This window comes from Colobus angolensis, unplaced genomic scaffold (assembly GCF_000951035.1).
Source record: "Colobus angolensis palliatus isolate OR3802 unplaced genomic scaffold, Cang.pa_1.0 Scaffold424, whole genome shotgun sequence".
NCBI classification, from domain to species: domain Eukaryota; kingdom Metazoa; phylum Chordata; class Mammalia; order Primates; family Cercopithecidae; genus Colobus; species Colobus angolensis.
The window spans coordinates 1258290-1264028 of NW_012117644.1; the positions used below are offsets into that span (position 1 = coordinate 1258290).

A 5739-nucleotide genomic window follows, 5' to 3' on the forward strand; every position below is an offset into this window, starting at 1 on the left:
TCTGCTTTCAATTCTTTTGGTTATATACCCAGAAGTGAAATTGCTGGATTATATGATGATTCCATATGTAGTTGTTTTAGGAACCTCCATATTGTTTTCCACAGTGGCTGTATCATTTTACATTTCCGCCAACAGTGCAAAAGGGTTCCAACTTCTCCAAACCCTCATCAACACTTGTTATTTTCTGATTTTTAAAAATAGCAACCATCCTAATGGGTCTGAGGTGGTGTCTCATTGTAGTTTTACTTCACATTTCCCTAATGAGTACTGATGTTGAGTATGTGTTTTTGTGCTTATTGACCATTTGTATATATTCTTTGGAAAAATATTTATTCAAATCCTTTGCCCTTTTTAAATTATTTTTTATTGAAAAAATTGAGAGTCTAATTCTGTCAAGCAGGATGGAGTGTGGTGGCACGATCTCTGTTTACTGCAACCTCCACCTCCCGGGCTCAAGCAATCCTTCCACCACAACCTCTCAAGGAGCTGGGACCACAGGCATGCCCCACCACGCCCAGCTAATTTTTTTGTATTTTTGATAGAGGTGGGATTTTACTATATTGTCCAACCTGGTCTCGAACTCCTGGTCCTAAGCAATCTGATTACCTCCACCTCTCAAAGTGCTGGGCTTAGAGGCATGAACCACTGCGCCCAGCTCTTCCCCCCCTCCTTTTTTTTTGAGACAGAGTCATGCTCTGTTGCCCAGGCTGGAGTACAGTGGCGCAATCTCGGCTCACTGTAACCTCCGCCTCCCAGGTTCAAGCAGTTCTCCTGTCTAAGCCTCCTGAGTTGCTGGGACTATAGGCACATACCACCATGCCCAGCTAATTTTTTTTATGTTGTTATTAGAGACCGGGTTTCACTATGTTGGTCAGTCTGGTCTCGAACTCCCGACCTCTGGTGATCCACCCACCTCAGCCTCCCAAAGTGTTGGGATTATAGGCGTGAGCACCATGCCTGGCCCTATTTTTAAATCATGTTGTTTTGTTTTTTCACTGTTGAGATTTATGAGTTCTCTATATAGTGTGGATATTAATCTCTTATCATATGTATAATTTGCAAATATTTTTTCCCATTCTGCGGGTTGCCTTTTTACTCTCTTGATAGTGGCTTTCATTGCACAGATTTTTAAATTTTTTATGAGCTCCGATTTATTTATTTTTTGTTGTCTGTGCCTTTGTTGTCATTTCCAAGAAATCACTGTCAAATTCACAGTTGTAAAGATTAGTGCTATATTTTCTTTTAGAATTTTATACTTTCAGGTCTTACATTTAGATCTTTGATTCATTTTGAGTTGATTTTTGTATATGGTTAGATAAGGGTCCAAATTTATCCTTTTGCATGTGGATATCCATATTTCCCAGCACTGATTGTTAAAAGACTGTTTTTTTCCCCATTGAATGATCCTGGCACCCATATAGAAAATCATTGGTTCATATATGCAAGCATTTACTTCTGAGCTGTGTATTCTATTCAGTTGGTTTATATGTCTGTCTTTATGCCAGTATCATACTATTTGATTAGTATAGCTTGTAGTAAGTTTTCCAGTCAGGAAGAATGAGTCTTCCAACTTTGCTCTTCTTTTTTAAGATTATTCAGGGTCCCTTGAAGTTCCATATGAATTTTAGGATGGGTTTTTCTATTTCTGCTAAAAACATCATTGGGATTTTGATACAGATTGCATTGACTCTGTAGATTGCTATGGAAACACTGGTAAATTCTTGTATGTTGAATCATCCTTGCATTCCAGGAACAGATCCTACTTGGTCATGGTATATAATCCTTTTAATGTGCTGCTAAATATGGTTTGCTAGTGTTTTGTTGAGTATTTTTGCATTAGTAATCATAAGGGATATTGGCTTGTAGTTTTCTTTTCTTGTAGTGTCTTTCTCTGGCTTTGGTATCAGGGCCTCATAGAATGAGTTAGAAATTGTTCTCTCTCTTTTTTTTTTTTTTAAATTTGAGAAGGATTGGTGTTCTTTAAATGTTGGGTAGAATTCAGCAGTGCATCAGTTCCAGAGCTTTTATTTCTCAGGAGACTTTTTATTACTCATTCAATCTCCTTGCTAGTTATAGATTTATTCAGATTTTATATTTGTGATTTAGCCGTGATAGGTTTTGTGTTTCTAAAAATTTATCAGTTTCATCTAGGTTATCCAATTTGTTGGCATGCAGTTGTTCATAACACTCTCTGATAATCCTTTCTATTTCTGTAGAGTCACTAGTAATGCCCTTGCTTTCATTTCTGATCTTAGTAATTTGACTCTTCTCCCTCTTTTGCTTAGACCTAGATGGTGTGTCAATTTATTGATCTTTTTAAAGAATCGATTTCTTGTTTGATTGATTTTCTCTGTTGTTTTCCTATTCTGATGTTATGTATTTCTCTTCTCATCTTTATTATGTCCTTCCTTCTGTTGGTTTTGGTTTTGGTTTGTTTTTGTCTTTCTGGTTCCTTAAATTACAGTTAGGTTGTTGATTTGAGATCTTGTTTTTTAATGCAAGCATTTATAGCTATAAATTTCCTCCTTAGCACTGCTTTCACTGCATTCCATAACTTTTGGTGTGGTGCATAAATACTTACAGGTCATTATCATGTATCCGTTAAGTATTTTCTGATTCTCTTGTGATCAGTTCGTTGATTTTAATAATTTTATGAGTTTTTTGTCGTTTTACTACTGTTATTGATTTCTAACTTATCTTGCTCTGTCAGAGAAAATACTTTGTATGATATCTAAATTCTAGGGCGGTGTTGGCAACAGTGTCGGCAGTGGCTCTGGCGGGTGGCAGGAAGAAAATGGCGGAGTATCTGGCCTCCATCTTCCGCACCTAGGAAGACAAAGTCAACTGTTCATTTTATTTCAGAATCGGTGCGTGTTGTCATGGAGACAGGTGCTCTTGGTTGCACAATAAACCAACCTTTAGCCAGACCCTTGCCCTCTTGAACATTTACCATAACCCTCAAAACTCTTCCCAGTCTGCTGCTGATTTGTGCTGTGAGCAATGTTGAGATGCAGGAACACTATGATGAATTTTTTGAGGAGTTTTTTCAGAAATGGAGAAGTATGGGGAAGTTGTGGAGATAAACGTCTGTGGTAACCTGGGAGACCACCTCGTGGGGAACGTATACGTCGTTTTGTGTCCAGAATTGGTGGGTCCTTGGTCTGACTTCAAGAATGAAGCCACAGACCCTCGCGGTGAGTTTTACAGTTCTTAAAGATGGTGTCTCCAGAGTTTATTCCTTCAGACATTCAGATGTATCTGGAGCTGCTTCCTTCTGGTGGGTTCGTGGTTTCGCTGTCAGGAGTGAAGCTGCAGACCTTCATAGTGAGTGTTACAGCTCTTAAAGGCAGCACCTCTGTAGCTGTTCGTTCTTCCTAGTGGGCTCGTGGTCTTCTTGGCTTCAGGAGTGAAGCTGCAGACCTTCGCAGTGAGTGTTACAGCTCATAAAGGCAGCATGAACCCAAAGAGCAAGCAGCAGCAAGATTAATTAGGAAAAGCAAAAGAACACGGCTTCCACACCATGCAAGGTGACCCCAGTAGGTTGTGGCAGGTTGGCTTGGGCATCCTGGTTTTATTCCCTTATCCGGCCCCACCCACATCCTGCTGATTGGTCCATTTTACAGAGAGCTGATTGGTCCATTTTACAGAGAGCTGATTGGTCCATTTTGACAGAGTGCTGATTGGTGCTTTTACAATCCTTGAGCTGGACACCCAGTCAGAGTGCTAGTTAGCTAGATACAGAGTACCAATTGGTGTATTTACAAATCTTGAGCTAGACACAGAGTGCTGATTGGTGAATTTACAAACCCTGAGCTAGATACAGAGTGCTGATTGGTGCATTTACAATCCTTGAGCTAGACACAGTCACAGAGTGCTAGTCCTGCAAGCTTCCACAAGGTTAGCTAGATACAGAGTACCAACTGGTGTATTCACAAACCCTGAGCTAGACACAGAGTGCTGATATGTGTATTCACAAACCCTGAGCTAGACACAAAGTGCTGATTGGTGCACATACAATCCTCTGGCTAGATGTAAAAGTTCTCCAAGTCCCCATTGGGTTCAGGAGCCCAGCTGGCTTCACCCAGTGGATCCTGCACAGGGGCTGCAGGCGGAGCTGCCTGCCAGTCCCAAGCTGCGCCTGCACTCCTCAGCCCTTGGGCTGTGGATGGGACCGGGAGGCACTGGGCAGGGGGCGGTGCCTGTTGGGGAGGCTCAGGGAGCCCACTGCAGAGGAGGGGGGCAGACATGGCGGGCTACAGGTCCCGAGCCCTGCCCCGGGGGCAGGCAGCTAAGGCTGGGCCAGAATTTGAGTGCGGAGCGGGCGGGCACTGCTGGGGGACCCGGTGCAACCTCCACAGCTGTTGGCCCGGGTCCGAAGTCCCTCACTGCTCTGGGCCTGCGGGGCCAGCCCACCACTCCATGTGCGGGCGGAACTCCCAGCGTGAACTTGCACAGGCCTGTGAGCGCAGCTTGCAGCCTGGGTTCCCGTGAGCGCCTCTCCCTCCACACCTACACCTTCCCGCAAGCAGAGGGAGGCAGCTCCAGCCTCAGCCAGCCCAGAGAGGGGCTCCCACGGTGCTGTGGTGGACTGAAGGGCTCCTACAAGCACCCCCAGAGTGGACGCCGACTCTGACGCCGAGGCCGACGAGGCACTGAGAGTGAGGGCTGGCAGCACATTGTCACCTCTCAGTTTTGCAGTGAGGAAGATGTGGAAAAGGCTATGATTGACTTGAATAACCGTTGTTTTAACGGACAGCCAATCCACGTGGAGCTGTCGCCTGTGACCGACTTCAGAGAAGCCTGCTGCCTTCAGTATGAGATGGGAGAATGCACACAAGGTGGCTTCTGCAACTTCATGCATTTGAAGCCCATCTCCAGAGAGCTGCGGTGGGAGCTGTATGGGCGCCATTGCAAGAAGTGTAGATCAAGATCCCGATCCCTGGAGCATAGTTCTCGGTCTAGAGACCGTGGCCGTAGAGGCCAGCGTGACAGGAGGCCATTGAGAGATCATGAAAGATCTGGGGGATTCTGAGCCATGCCATTTTTACCTTATGTCTGCTAGAAAGTTGTGGTTGATTGACCACACCAGATCATAAGGGGAATTTTTTTAAAAACAACAACAACAAAAAACTCACGAAGATGGGTTTCTGAAAAAAATTTGTAGTGATAACAGTAATAAATAAATTCTATTGAGACAATTTGTGGCCTAACATCTTGAAAAATGTCCCATGTACACTTGAAAAGAACGTATATGCTGTTGTTGTTGAGCACAGTGTTCTGTATATGCCCATTATATCTAGTTGGTTTACTGTGTTGTTTAAATCCTTTATTTCCTTACTTATCTTCTTTCTGGTTCTTCTATCTAATACTGAGAGTAGGGTATTGAAGACTCCAACTACTTTTTTTTTTTTTAATATTGTACTTTAAGTTCTAGGGTACATGTGCACAATGTGCAGGTTTGCTACATATGTCATGTTGATGTGCTGCACCCATTAACTCTTCATTTACATTAGGTATATCTCCTAATGCTGTCCCTCCCCTTTCCCACCACCCACGACAGGCCCCAGTGTGTGATGTTCCCCTTCCTGTGTCAAAGTGTTCTCATTGTTCAATTCCCACTTATGAGTGAGAACATGCGGTGTTTGGTTTTCTGTTCTTGCAATAGTTTGCTGAGAATGATGGTTTCCAGCTTCATCCATGTCCCTACAAAGGACATGAACTCATCCTTTTTTATGGCTG

The 5739-nt window shown here is 43.3% G+C and overlaps 1 pseudogene; it reads left to right on the plus strand.

The window, feature by feature from the left end:
* Positions 1-2794: 2794 nt before the first annotated feature.
* LOC105522329 lies at positions 2795-5032 on the plus strand (annotated as a pseudogene).
* Positions 5033-5739: the final 707 nt, after the last annotated feature.